The sequence below is a fragment of the Lygodium microphyllum genome, unplaced genomic scaffold, assembly GCF_053477565.2.
Source record: "Lygodium microphyllum isolate KBCC unplaced genomic scaffold, Lygodium_microphyllum_v1.1.10 scaffold_42, whole genome shotgun sequence".
In the NCBI taxonomy this organism is placed as follows: Eukaryota; Viridiplantae; Streptophyta; class Polypodiopsida; order Schizaeales; family Lygodiaceae; genus Lygodium; species Lygodium microphyllum.
This window is the reverse complement of record NW_028229525.1, coordinates 1,316,878-1,332,401: the sequence shown is the minus strand read 5'-3', so window position 1 is coordinate 1,332,401 and position 15,524 is coordinate 1,316,878. Positions and strand designations below refer to the sequence as shown.

Here is a 15,524-nt window from a genome sequence, read left to right as displayed (position 1 = left end):
CAGCGCTTTAAACAAAAAAAAAGTTAATGTCTCGTCCCACGCGCCAGCGCTGCCAGAAAAGTTGAAATACTATCTCAGTCTCCTTGACTGACTCGTTTGTTAGCCTATTAAGAAAGAAAACGCTATGTAAGCCTTTAGAAAAGATAACTTCGTTCATAAACGACGCAAAGCACTCTTAGGAGTAAAGGACAAACTGCATGAGAATGCCAACTTATTTGTATGCAGCATAATTGTGAATGGAGAAGGATTTGAACTTTTGGTCTTTTTACAAATACCTTGATTTTCAAGATCGCTCAGACATCCATTCCTTGTATTTCGCCAAATCTTGCACTTAAAATTGGCCATAATTGACTATACTGTCAGATAACCATTCTAATGAAAGTATATAGGAACAAGCTTTAAAGAAAAAAAGAAAATAGCGTTCTGTCAATCGAATCAAATCCTTTCCTAGCAAAGCGAAAGAAGTTAACAGGTCTTTTTCGCCATTCAAGATCCCACAATAGCCAGGTCTGTTATTGAACTTATTGCCCTGATTTAATGGCTGGATTGTTTGCTTAGTTTCGGGCACTTTGCTTCTGGTTTAACTGAAGCACTTATGTAAGTTTTATTACTATTACCTTATTATGTATTTAATTTTTGGTTTTTTATGAAACGAGGTTTACATTAAGGACTAAGTGAGTAGCAAAGGATGCTGCTTACTTTAAAGTTATTGGCTTTGGCGTTGCAATTAGTTTTTAATTTACTGTAGCTACTATTTTTTCTGTTAATGTGTTATTGTTTCTTGAAACTTTTTCCTATCCTCCTTTTAATTTTCTCCAAGCTATTTTAGTTCCCATTCTCGTTTTACATCTTTTAGCTTGCTTAGATCTTTTTACAGTAGCCTGGTTTTTGTTAACATAAAAACTTAAGATATGATTGTAAAAAAACTATTTCCTGATGCAATTACAAAATTAATTGTGTTGTTTTCGTCAGTTGCCAGATTTTTTATTTTGTAAATTAGCTAAGGATACGCAAACCATTTATACCAATTGAGGCATAGAAAAGAGATTTCAGCAGATACCTTAAATATGGCACATACGCACGCATGGAAACCAAGTGAAACAAAAAGGGTTTTGTTATAAATTAAAGACTTCCTCCCAACACTCCGAAATAAGCTACTAAAAGCAAACAACCACATTCGATTCCTTTGTGGTCGGTCTGAGAGAAGTGCCGAATGAAACTAGAATATCCCTATCCATTGACGATTCAATCCCTTATTATTTTATCTCTTCTTTGTTATTGCAATAGATTAATCATCCGTGTCGATAGAACTTGTAAAGGATCTACTTCATTTCCTTTCTGTCTCATAAAAAATGGAATCAATGGGTTATTTATATACGTTTAGGGACATCTGTTTTTGAAAACATTACCTGTAGCAAAAATAACATAAAGTTATTTGCTTGCACAGCGAGCATAAGTTTCTTAATTTCAAACTACTAAGTGAAGTGGTCTTAAACCAATTAATCGTTACAGAAGATCTTGTAGCTGTCCTTGTGGTTGGATGTTGGGGGAATAGTTTAACATGGTAGAACACTGGTCTCCAAAACCATTGGTTAAGGGTTCAAGTCCCTTTTCTCTCGAGCACCCAATTCAGCAGATAATAGTATCTGATCGGATATGAGCTACATAGTGTAAAGAAACAATTAGCGAAGATCTTCTAATGCCTAGCTTAATTGGATGAAGTGTAACTGCTCACTTTTTTTAAAAAAAAAGTGAACCTATATGATGTAAGATAAGCAAAAGTACATTAAAGTATAAATTGATCAAATTTATTTATCCGCAAAAACATAAACTAGAAAAGTATGTTGTTAATTCTATACCATAAAAGCAGAATCATAAATTAACTTTTTATCATGATTTTATTGCATCCATTCGTTTGTTAGTTATCCTTTGTGGTTTTTGTTGCATTGTTATCTTAAAATCTTTTTTTTGTGGTTTCCGCTGCATTGCTATCCCAAAGTCTTCTATCCGTTGTCATCTTGATGCGTCCATATGGTGTATTAGTTCGAATGTTAAACACAGAATAAGTTAATGAAAAGAACGCTTTTTCAATAACTGGCTCATAACGGTGAAACCAGCTGTTTCTAAGAATAATGGCCATACCGTGGGAAGTCGTGAAAGCTTCTCTCCCTTTGTTGCAGTCGAGTGTTTCAGCCTTCAACGAGAAATAAAGCGGGTCGAGTCTTGAGATGAAAGCAGGTCAAGTTCGGTAGGAACCTCGATTGGCTAACGTCAACCCAAACAAAAATACGCCAGGAAAACCAACACTTAAACAGTCCAGGATCCCACCGGCTCTTGTTCCCACTTTAAGGTCCTCCGGAACCTCGTTCTTAGGAAATCCTTCTCATAGCTACAAGCTAGCTCATTGACCCCGTAACGACTGATTTGAAAGATGAGAGCATGATTGTTAATGCTAACACGCCGGTTCTCACCCCGGCCGAATCCATCCCGAACCCCGATTAAGCCATTAAATGCTAATCAATTGGCAGCTACCTTATTTTACGGTTGTCTTGGTTACTACGCTGCCTGTACACCTAACTGTAATGGAATTAAACCCTTGACCAATACAGAAATTACGGCTTTAAAGCAAAGAATAGGGCGCCCACCGTAAAGCAGATCCAGGCTACTCAACAGAAACTCGGTGAAGAGGCCATGTCGCAAGCTAAATTAGTATATCATAGATTTGGATTCAATACTGATCTAGTTTTTCCTACAAAACAAAAAAAACCATGAACAAGCAGTTCAATTGCAAATCTGGGGACAATCCCGTTAAAAACAGGGCCGTACGCAGAAAGAAAAACACAGGTTGCTCAATATGAAAAAGAACTTCTTGACCCTTTTTCTTTCAATAAAACAAAGTGAGGTCGGGAAAAAGGAAGGATAGAAAATTAAGTAAATAGAATGGCAGGATGAGGGCTCTGCACCCATGTTTATAGCAATTTCTATACCAACTCTTGGCAGCCAGCAGCCGATAATCTTTGTTTTTTTAGGTGCTGAATAACAAATCTTGACTTCGGAGACAAAGCTCCTTTTTTCAAGACATTTCCAAACCAACAAGATAGGTGCATGAGCGATGCAGCCAGCCTGGTTGATTTTCCATCTCGTGCCTTGCTAGCCAGGCCAGCCTGCTGCCATTTCCTACACTTTTTATTATCCTTGAAAGCAGGCAACTGGTGGCGAACCTATTGTTCCACGATAATACTGCAGAGCCCGGCTTGCCGATGCGCAGAACAGAAAGAAAAAGGGCATCGGATTTTTCTAATGATCCTGCCGGGCCATCCTAACCATTCCCCTCACCAATTTGGTCATTGGAAACCGGGTCTGGAGGGGAGAGATTTAGATCCAGCGGTGTTTCAATGCCAGATTGTCACTCCCAACAAAAATTAACCAATTCTTCTGCCACCACAGACGGCTCTAACGTACTACAAATGCTAGGCCATATATAGATTAGCTGCTGTATGCAAGCATCAGACGTTTGTTGGGTATCTCTTAATAAAGGCAGTAGCTGTTTGACTGTCTGCGGATAATAATTATCCCCCATTTCATGGTATTTACGAATGCATAAATTGGCTTTCCTTACAAATCCAGTAAAAGGTTCACCATAAGGGGAACCCTTGGATAAATAATCTCTTAGATTAGGTAATATTACCTGATGTAATTCATTTAAGGGTCTCGCCAAAGCTTCCCTTCCCGTGCTGTTATCGTTTTCAGTAAGGTATATAATATGATTAAGATGAGCGTCGAAAGAGTTCTTCAATGTCTGATATTCTCTCAAATTTCTAAGCAATGGATCCATATTTTCAATTTTTCTTTAAAATACTTAGGTATAGCAAAGACTTACTTAAGCTCTGCGGTCTGTTTCTGATGTTTATGGATATTCTTTGAATAATTTAAGAAATACAACAAATAATTTATATCAAATAGAAGAAAGAATTGATAATAATTTCTTAAAATTTATTAAGGATATCTGATCGTGTATCAAGAGGTAAATCTATTGAAAATATAGATGTTCCAGAAATGGTTAATAATGTAATCAAGAAAGACCATTTTTATTTGAGTCTATAGAAACAAATACAGTATCTACTCAAACTGAAAATATTCAATTAGATAATATTAATTGAATATATCCTTATTCAAAGCCAGTTCTCGTAACCTTTATTCAAAGCCAGTTCTTGTATCCTTATTTAAAGCCAGTTCTCGTAACCTTTATTCAAAGCCAGTTTTGACCAAAATATTCACCTTATCTTACAAAATTGATGTCAAATGACCTTTTTATTAAAAAAAAGAAATATGGCCAGATGGGTTTAGAGCGAATTTTTTTTTTACAACAAAGATTGCTATGGCGCAACCCGTTTGGATTGGCCGAATAGGTTCTTATTAATCGATTGTTATTATACAAGAATTCTTGTATCGCTCATGCAGATCTTCCATCTACCGGAAACCAAAGGATTCATTGCTTTTCCTTTTTTGTCGAACTTGTATAAACACAACCCTATTTGCACCTATCAGTTACGAACTTGCTATTGTTATGAAAGACAACCCCTAGGCTCAGTCACAGCAACGAGTACCGAACCGTCGTTCCCACGGCTACAGTACCAGGAGTTGCTGCTGAGCCAGCCCGTTCAAAACAGTACTTCTGTCTAGCAGAAACTATTAGCGACATCCCTAGAACAGTATTCGTATCGTGAACCAATGGCCACTTTTCCGGTCGAAGGAAATGCCTAATAAATAGTCAAATACTGCACTCTTTAGCTACTGTACTCCGGAAACAAAGTAAGGGAAAGCCCCGTACGTCAAGAGCTGCACTGCTATGAATCAAAGACTGTCTGCTCGCCGTTTCCGGCCAGTATTGCGGGTTCAATGGCTTTATACGAATTAGCTGTTTTTGACCCATCCGATCCCCAGAAATGGAAATTGTTAATACTGGCACTGTACCTTAAGTGGGAGATGGAATAGCCCGCATTCATGGTTCGAACAAAGTAATGGCTGGAGAATTGGTAGAATCTGAAGATGGTACAGTAGGCATCGCTTTGAATTTAGAATCTGATAATGTTGGCTAAGTACTGATGGGCGATGGTTCGACCATACAGGAAGGGGGTTCCGTAAAAGCAACGGGAAAAATTGCGCAAATACCAGTTAGTAATTCTTTCTTAGGCCTTTAAGCCAGTAAATGCTTTGGCCCAACCGATCGATGGAAAGGGTCAAATCCCAGCTTCTGAGTCTAGATCAATTGAGTCTCCCGCACCATATGGGAATTATTTCAAGACGTTCCGGTGGCGGAAAACGACCCGAATCTGCAGGAATTCGGGAAGGTTGAAGCAATGGCCAAACCTCCTTGAGGCTACAGCAATAACGTCATAAGCAATGACACTTAACTAAAGCACTTTATCCTCGCTTTCCACCTTTTATCTAGGGTTAGGAGGATCACGCGCCATAATGCCGGATCTCCATCTTTCTTTGTTGGTTGCTCTCCAGTCGCAGAATTATGAATAGTTTCACTAAAAATAAGTTTATTGGCTTGAAAAAAAAAATGAACCAATCCTTTAGCCTGGCAACCTGTACTATTTTTGCTGCCTCCAGCAACCTGTTGCAACTAACTTCATATTCAGGATGAAACAAGACAATTATGCCAGATAGTAAGGAATTACAAGTTTTCTGCACTAGAAAAAGCTAATAAATGGACTCGACCCATTATATATTTTTCCAGTAGTCATTTTAGGGACGTTTGCATGTACTGTGGGTCTTGCGGTTCCGGAACCATCAATGATTGGTGAACCAGCAAATCCTTTTGCGACTCCATTGGAAATATTACCCGAATGGTACTTTTTCCCTGTCTTTCAAATACTTCGTACAGTTCCCAATAAATTATTGGGGGTCCTCTTAATGGCGTCCGTACCGGCGGGCTCGTTGACCGTTCCTTTCATAGAAAATGTAAATAGGTTCCAAAATCCGTTTCGACGCCCTAAAATCTTAACCACGAAGGCACCCGCTTGCCCAAAATAAAATGAATTAGCCGGATTGCTGCTTTATGACACTTGCTAGACCTATAAAAAATGTTATGATCTCCAGACCTATAAAAAATATTATGATCGCAGAAAACAAACATAATCAATGCGATATAGCCAGTCTTTGCTATGGCATGCGATAAGCCATATTCGCGATCAGCTGCATTGTCTGGCCTGGCAAAGCAATATGCAGCGATGGCAAGCGATTGGCGCGTAGGCCTTTTAGATAGAAAGTAACGAAAACATGCAGAGACAGGAATCAGCCAAAGAGTGCGGGAGATTGATTGCAATACTTATCAGTCAAATAGTTAGAAAGTTGGCCTGCTATGATTTAACGGTGCTAACCAAGTGGAAGAGCCGTCACTCTTAGGATAAGAGTGACTCTGTGGGATAACAAGCTGATCAAAACATCTTAGGGAAGGTTTAGCACCTCGATGCTGAAAGCCATAATCAATGCGCTAATGCCTTTTAGTTAGCGTGCTATGATAATATATATTTATTAATCTGGTTGTTTTTTTTTACCATTATCTTTGTCCCTGCAATCATGATCATTAACCGGATTATGCGGTTTCTTTTGTTTGCATTTCTTATAGCTATTATTTGAATTAGTATCTTGGAGTGAATTGCAAGTTTGTTGCTTAAATTGGCTTTTATCTAAAGCTTTTATTTTTTCAGCAAATATTCTTTGGTGGTTAAAGTATTTTGTAAAGTTAAGAAAGATCCGTAACCATATTTCTTTTTCAATAATGCAAATGCAAAAACGGGCTCAATAAGAATCTGTTTTTCTGGAGTTCCAAAGGCTAGCATGACATCGTTATGTACGTAAAGACCTAGAGTGTGGAAACCTAGAAATAAGCTAGCCCAACTTAAATGGGATATTATTGCTTCTTTATGCTCCAACATTCTTGACAATACATTGTCTTTGTTTTGTTCCGGATCATAATCCCTAATGAAGAATATGGCCCCTACCATGATAAACCCAGCAATATATTGGTGATGGGTATAAAGTGGGTGGTAAAATCTTGTGCTATAAAAGCATAAGCAGGTAAGGCGAATCCAAACAGCAAACAAAGCACAACTATGATTCGTTTATAGGATTTGAACCCGGTTCGAAGCCATTCCTTTGACACCTTAAACTGGCAAATTCTACCGTTTCCACTGCTTAAGTTTTGTTCAATCCATAAACACGTGCAGTTCCATCCCCGACCGTTATCACTCAACCGGTCTCATCCACTGACAATTTAGTATAATAGTCGGTAATTCTTCTTTCCAGGATGGTTATTTTGTTGTTCTAGCTTTAAACAATCTCATTTTTTCTTTGATTTGCGTTTCTCTCTTCTTCAATGCCATAAACGTTCAAGAGCTAATGCATATTGAGCAATTCTTCCTGCATGTCCACTGACTTGTAGCCGGAACATTTCATCATAAAAGGCCTCTATTCAGGGCGGAAGGGTTAAGGACCTACCCGGTGTAAGGTCCGAGACTTAGGCAATAAAATGAAATGATCACTTTTGGCATCGTTTGCAAATAATATCAAAATAAGATTAATGTTAGGATCAAACAAATAGAGAGCTCTGTAGCTTTAGCTAAGACTCATAAGCTGCGGGTTTAATTGCATTTAGTATATAATTGTCCAGAGATTTCAATCTAATAATTCGCTATGTTTAGAAGTGGATTTGAACCACTGACCCAAGGATTTTCAGTCCTTTGCTCTAACCAACTGAGCTACCTAAACCATAAAAGAAATCATTGCCAATTATTATTACGTTATCTCTAAAGATTGTTAATTCATTTTGCATCTGTTAGCATTGAATCCGATCTCTCTGTCCTGATTCTTGCCAATATGAGACGGAGGTTTCTTGACTTACTTAACAGACAAAAAAAGGCAATCTCTAGTTAGTAAAGCGTTTCGAGGTAGCTCGCTGAGACGAAGCGGTTCAATTGATTCCGCTACTTGCCTACTCTTGGCGCTGCTAAGAGGTGCCCTGTCTGTGAGTTCTACCCCTATGAGTTATTAAATGGTTGTCTCTCTTTCCTAGTTTTCATTGGAGCTGGACGTGGCTATCCAAATAGCCACTTAATGTTAGAAAACGAAACAAACTTCATGATTCTTTGGGCCCGGGTCCGTATTCCACCGAAGCCACAGTTTCTTGTGATAATCGATTCGTTTCAGTTGTTTGGCCCTGAAAACTTGTGACTTGCAAGCAAAAGGACTTTCGGTCTTAGGTTTTAGAAATCCTTCCCAATAGTCAATGCGTGAATACTGAAAAGCATATCTTGGGTCAGTACGGGAACCAGATCGTGTTAGATAAAATAAATTAGGATAACGAGCCGCTTCGATACATGGACAGTCCCCGGATCACAAACCAATGGATGTAAGCGAATGGCGCGTCAGAAAGTTAGCTTGAATACCTAATCTATGTCACTCCATCGATTCTGCCGCCTTATGGGATGACCAGATTGCAAGCGAGAGGTCAGATTACGAATCACTCGGTAATCCACATTGGTGTAACAAAAAAGATGGACCCACGACCCGCAATCCAGATTCCCATAAAATCGCGCAACAAAGACGACTTTTTTGTTTGTAAGGTCTGTTATTGACATAGTTGCCCACGTATGCTATCGATGAGGGCATCCATAGCTTCCTAGACGAGATGACCACGCCCCTAAAATCAGACCAGCACTTCATCCGGCACTTTAGGCGATGAAGCGCGATGTGGAAAGGGGGATAAGAAGCAATCTTATCTACTTTGGAGTTTACGCCTGATGGATTATTCAATCCATATTCATACGATGCAGCCAAGTAAGTGGGGCTAGCGCCCGCAATTACAAAGAGTAATGGGTGATAGGGACTGAAGGAACGATGGCTGGCTAAGTAAGTGGTAACTTTTCTTTTTAGGGATCCAACGTTTGGAATTTTCCAATCGCATAAAGGGTCGAACGCCATTCAAATCGTTGCACTTTGCCTTTCCCTCTTCCCTTCAGTCGAGTGGCTGAAGCCCCTCTTCTTTTAGTCAATACGCTAAAGCTCCTCAAAGCTTTGCTTTGCAAAGCAGAGCAAAACAAAGTAAAGCAAAGCAAGCAAGAAAGTCTATAAAAAATAAATAAAAATAGCATAACGAATGAGGGACATGACAAAAGGATTGGCCCTTCAAAACATTTCAATATTACGTTTTATAAGCACCTTATTGTAAGTAAGTAAGTTTTTGTGTTCCAACATTATGTTTTTGCCAATACCTTGCGTCTTAACATTATATTTCTAATTATTGCATGCTGAAAAGTTTAGTCTTTGCGTTCTCACGTAGGATATAGCGATTTCTAAACACCTTGCCGTTTAGTTATTGCATTTTCGTCACGTCACGGGTTCGCGATTTCTAAGTATGATTTACTTTAAAGCTTACCATTTAAAAAGCGCAAAATACCATTGAAAGCGAAAAGGCTAAGCTTACCTTATTGTATTGAAGACGTTGCTTATCTTTGAAAAAAGTCGATTAACGATAGCCCAAGCAAAAATACCTTTTTGATTTGAATAGACGTTGCCGACAGCTCGTGCCTATAGGTGTTGGGTTGAGTCCCATGTTGCCGTTGCCATTACCATTTTTAGAACCTGGCAACAGACTTTTACAAAGGTGATAAGCCGGAGGAAGATGAGATGACGTCAAATCAGCATGCCCCGTTATCTCTAGGCGACGCATGTGCTACAATATTGCTAGAGATAAAGAGTCGCGAGGGCGTCCCTGGGTCGTACGTCTCCGCTTATATTGGTTTTTTACGTATACACTTAGTCGCAGAAAGCAGTGTAATCAAATGCCTAAAGGTATTCAGGTTGCCGGGATTGGGTTTATGGTGGTCCACATGCTGATGGACCTCCCAAAATGTTCCTTTCACCCGTTTGATTGCCAAGCAGCTTGTTATCGTTACTCGATTGCTCTTGAGTCGTGGTTTCAGGGGATGCAGTGTCGAATGGTGGCAAAGCGATTTGGCTTGGCTCTTAAAAAGCTAGCTTTCCCAATCAAGTTAGAGGGATGAAAAACATACTACATAAAAATGCTAACTTCTAACCATACTTACGGATGAAGAGGGATTCGAACCCCCGGTATTCAAAAGAATACTTCGGTTTTCAAGACCGACTCTTTAAACCGCTCAGACATCCATCCATTTTTTGGCAAGATTATGAGCCATCAATAATCAACCAACACAGGTTTTTGTAAATTACATGCAACACAAAAGAAAAACAAATAGGTCATATTGGCTGGGATGGGGGCCTAATTGATTTCTTTTTTTTCTCATCACATCTATTTTGGATAACACTGGTTAATAGATTCCTTTTTTTTAAGCTCAGTTATCTTTTTTTGCTTGTGTAAAGACAATCACTATGTTACGCTTTATTGAACACAACAACTAACATAAGGGTTTCTGTGGAAACTAAACTATAGGAATCCTTTCTAGCAAGTAACTAAATGGCTTGGCAAACCTCTAGCAAAGCTTTGACAGTTACGGGCTCCGCTTGACCTTTTCCATTGGCCGTATGGTCGACCAAAATTGATTGCGATTACTGAGGGCAAAAATTTCAAATTGCAGCCTTTTTGCTTGCCAGGTTACGATCTTTTGTCTTGACGCAGGCTATAGCCTAAATTACAAAGAGCTACAAAAGCATGCTGACTTAACGTCATCTCCATTTTTTGTTGCTTTCCATAATACATTGAAATTACTGTAATTTTTAAAGTAGCAATAAAAGGAATATCAGCTAAAGCAACGCATTGCATTGCTTAATAGTTTTAAGTTATCATTTAATGTAATCTACTTTAAGTTTGCAATAAAACAAAACATCAATGATAACGTTGCATTGTGGGATAATAAAGGAGATCTCTGTGATCAAGAAGAATGATTCGTAATAGCTTAAGTTTACTAGAATAACTTTACATGAGTTTGCAGGGGAGAGACAGAAATGTAAAGCTCACCTTTGAAATAACGAACTGATAAGCCTCAAAAGCAGATGTGTCACCTTTTTGTGGCTTCTATAGCGAAAAAAGGGATTCGAACCCTCAACCCCAGCCTTGGCAAGGCTATACTTTACCATTAAGCTATTTTCGCTGGCTCTCTTTGCACCTTGGCTGTTGAGTTAATTGGAATCATTGATTTGCAATTGACAGTTGATTTTGGCAAGTTCAGACCACCAATCTTAGGAAAGGCAAAAATTTATATACGAAACCACGTAAAATGTTTCGCCTTTCTTATCCCCTACGAGAATCGAACTCGTGTTTTCGACATGAAAAGACGATGTCCTAACCATTAGACGAAAGGGACTTATAGGCAGGCACCTGGCCTTATATTTTATGATCAAAATCCTGGCTGAGGATTCGTTAGTTGCTAATGTTTAAATAGTTCTAAGATTTGACAGTAAATAAGTGTGCTAAGGCATTTGCTTTATTACTTTTGTATGTTTTTTGGGCATGTGTTTATTTGTTTACTGGCTATTCTCAATATATGTGAAATTGTTGTCGGTTTATTAAACCATCTAAGCATTGAGTAGAGGACACCATTAAGAACCAAATCGGCCTCATTTAGCATATCACGAGCATTCAACACGGAATTGATTATTATATATTATTGTACCTTTAGTAACTATATCCGTATTAGATATTCTATTTTATCATCTGAAACAAGTAAGAAGATCTAATCCATATTCAACTTATTAAAGAATGTTAAAAAATAGTAATTTACTTAAGTCTATGAGAACATTTGTATAAATATTAAAGCAGTGCAATATTGACCTTGTTGAGAGAATTGGATGATAAAACGCACTTTATGCCAAATCAATTCAACAGTTAATAAAATAAATAGCATAATGGATGCGAGCATGATAAAAGCAAGCATAATTAGCTTTTTAAGCACCTTGTCGTTTTTGCGTTCCAGGATATGGTGCTTTCCAAACACCTTGTCGTTCTTGTGTTCTATGGCTAACGTTTTTGCGTTTTATGGCGTTTTTCAAACAATAAGTTCTTCAGTGCTATAAGAATCAACGATTAGACTGGTCCTTAGTTAGTGGGCCTTTGGCCTTGCCGATGATAAAACGTTTTATTGTTAGAAATCGATTTTAGGTTGATATAGAAGACATAATAAATTATTGACTCCTATTCAGTTAAGTGACGTTTTGTCGTTGATACGCTAAAGCTCTTTGGCAAGCGGTTTTCTTATAGTGTCGTTAGCCAACATCCGTTTTCTTGCATAAAGAAACAGTCATTACCAATCGAATAGAAGATAAAAAAAATAAACTAGCATTGCTTTGAAAGGTTTGTATAGATTTGTTTCATATAAGTATTGGTAACGGATGCACTAATCAATCGTTTTGCCATCAAAGTCCTTGAAACAATTACTTCACATGTGCCGGCAAAGTGCTGGCAAGTCATATCCTATTTCTTGCCGGCAAGAACTTAATATTTAAAGCCATAAAACGCAAAAACTAAACGCCATAGAATGCAAGAACTTACCTTTTTTAGAAAACAAGGTATTAGTGAAAATGCCATAAAACACATTAATGGCAAAGTGTTGACATGTCATATCCTATTTGAAACTAAATAACTTTAGCCTAAAGAATAACGTGGTTAAAGTTATAAAACACAAGGTACTGACGAGCCATAGAATGGCCAAGTATTGACGAGCCATATCCTATTTTTTTAGGCAAAAACAACATATTTAAAGCTATAACATGCAATAACTAAACGTTGTCGAAAATGCCATAAAACGCATTACATTGAAATGTTTTTAAGGGAAGCATGTACATTTTTAAAGGAACTGGCTACTCTTAAAGTACTAATATGGGTTTGCAGGGCCAGCGTATATCCAATAAGCTAGTTTCATATTAATTTTCTTCATATATCTTTCTATTTATCCAATACCCGAAAAAATCGTTTTGAAATAAAAAGGTTTTCTTTTCAAAGGGAAAAGGAATTGAAACCGATGCGTTGTGACTTTAAGATCTTTTACCTTTGTTTGCCGTTCATTCCGGCCTCTTTTATCTTTATTCACTTTATGGTTATCCTTACGGGCACGTTTACCAAATAACATAATCTGAAACAAAAGAGATTCGAACCCTCGACAGCATGGTTCGTAGCCACGTGTTTTAATCCCCTGGGGAGAGGAGAGGAAGTGAAATGAATGAGGATAAAAACGTGTCCTTTAGCAGGCCTGACATTGCCGCTAGGTGATCTAAGCGAATCGCCCATCTTGCCTTAACATACCAGGCTAGACAATCTAGCAAGGTGATGAACCAAGGCAAAGCAATTCCGTCAAGAGGTGTGCCAGCTTATATGACTTTAATAGTAAACAGCAAGAATGGCATCATTTTAGCTAGGCCATCAAAATCAACGATTTAACCATCAAATAAAATCTATCACGGATCCAGTTAAGGTGCCATCCAATCTCGCAGAAAAAAGATTATTCCAATAGCGCCTTAAGGTGATTTGCTTAGTATGCGCGAAAGCCAGCGATAGCACGTAAAATTATTATTTAAGTTTGAGTCTTGCATCCGGAGAAAATGGAGTTGAACCCTTCTCGCCCCGATCTTTTTGAATAAAACTACCAGATGGCTAACATCCTGTTTATCATACTATTCATTGTACTGTCTTAATCTTTATTCCATATATCGTGATATCTGGTTTAAAGTTTAAACCAATTCTCATACCATCTAAACTGTCGAATCCTAAACTCATTCTTTTCTTGTTGAAGAAACACTGTCCTCGATGCTAAAAGAGCTCGCGAACACTAAAGCGCTGATTACTCGAATAGCCTTCCGTACTCTCCGAGGGCACGCTTGTTTCGATCTAAGAAAATAAGCTCATGAACTTGATCTTGTTTCGTCGCCGAAATCGGATTTCATTCGTTAGATGACCGAAAAAAAGAAAGGTCTGACCCAAATATATCGTAAAGCTTCAGGTCATGCCTCCTGTATAGAATCGCCATGTGCTTGGTTTAGGGTTTGCCCCATTTTTTCTTTTACATGTCATTTTATCTCCCGAGATTAGTCTTCTTAGGATGGAACACTGGGCGCCATTAATAGCGGGCGGAATATCCGGAAACATAAGTAGATATTTATCTTGTATTGCCCTCATCTCGAATCGATGGTTGAGACAAAGCAAATCCAGAGCACAACATGTCTCCCTAAGGATGTGCTCTAGCAGCCGCATTAAGGTGAATTTGCTGGTTGCTCTGGGCCCCTATATATACAAACTGAAAGCAAATCGGAGTTTAAATTGAGGGACCATGTCCTATTCGACGTGTTGCCAGATAAACGTGGATATGTTTTCTGCTTGCTATGGGCACATCATAGTCAGGCCCAAGTGCCACTTCTTCAAACCTCCTTTCGTTTACAGAGAGCGGATTATCAAGAAGTGGCTAAAGCCCCTTGAAACGGAACAGATTTTAAGTATGTCATATTTACCTAGAAGTGTTTATAATGCATAGCATCCTTAGCTCAATCGGATAGAGCAACAACCTTCTAAGTTGAAGGTCACAGGTTCAAATCCTGTAGGATGCGGAAAGTCATTAGATCATATACCATAGGGAATGCTTTGCTTTTGTTTAGGGCTAGCAAGTGAAAACTATTTTCAACTGAACCAATTTCATGCTTCGGTCACTTTTCGCTTAATATATAAGGTTACCTGCCTTCCCTTCACTTCTGAAACAGCCATGAGTACAAAGAACCAATGCTCGGATTTTTAGGAAACGAAAAAAGACCTTGTCTTACGGATCTGGTCAAATATTTGACATTTTCCATGATTCTCTTTCTTTTAGGTATTCGGGAAATTCTACCAAATAAAAGAAATATCATTATCATGCCGACGTTAATTGGGTCAATGCCATTGACTGTCAATTTGAACTTTCCAGTATTTTCTGTTTATTTGGATGATATGATGGGTCAATCACTCGCTTTACTAATGTTAACGATGGCAGTTGCGGAATCCGCGGGCTGGCCATTCTGGCGGTAACTTTTCAAATTCGCGGAACCATTGCCATGGAATTTTCCAATCGCATAAAGGGTCGAACGCCATTCAAATCGTTGCACTTTGCCTTTCCCTCTTCCCTTCAGTCGAGTGTCAAATAGTTAGAAAGTTGGCCTGCTATGGCAAAAATGAATTATTATCTATTTCAAAGTGTGAAACAAATAATCCGAAATAATTTTCTTTTATTGTTCACTGATGAATTAATAATGAATTGATTTTGCCGGGATGTGTGCTGCCAAAGTGTCTAACAGTTTTTTACCCCGGCCCGTTACGTATTTTTAATCGTTCACCACCATCTATAATGTACGAAACTTTTATTGGCTTCTGCTAGTTCGTAAAGGTCATCTCTCTTTTTACGAACATTTCCCCTTTTATGATAAGCATCCGGTATTTCGGCAGATGAACATTTACTCAAACTCTAGCCGTTTCCGTTTATAGTGTTTCATTTGACAGCTGCTTCTATGATCCAACGAAAAGC

The 15,524-nt window shown here is 38.4% G+C and overlaps 3 non-coding genes across 3 annotated transcripts; 1 reads left to right on the top strand and 2 right to left on the bottom strand.

The window, feature by feature from the left end:
• Positions 1 to 7,705: 7,705 nt before the first annotated feature.
• On the bottom strand, positions 7,706 to 7,779 carry TRNAF-GAA (transfer RNA phenylalanine (anticodon GAA)). The gene has a single exon. It is a non-coding gene; the product is annotated as a tRNA-Phe (tRNA).
• Positions 7,780 to 10,114: 2,335 nt separating this feature from the next.
• Positions 10,115 to 10,201, bottom strand: TRNAS-UGA (transfer RNA serine (anticodon UGA)). Its single transcript has one exon. It is a non-coding gene; the product is annotated as a tRNA-Ser (tRNA).
• A 4,305-nt stretch (positions 10,202 to 14,506) lies between these two features.
• On the top strand, positions 14,507 to 14,580 carry TRNAR-UCU (transfer RNA arginine (anticodon UCU)). The gene has a single exon. It is a non-coding gene; the product is annotated as a tRNA-Arg (tRNA).
• The last annotated feature ends 944 nt before the right edge of the window (positions 14,581 to 15,524 follow it).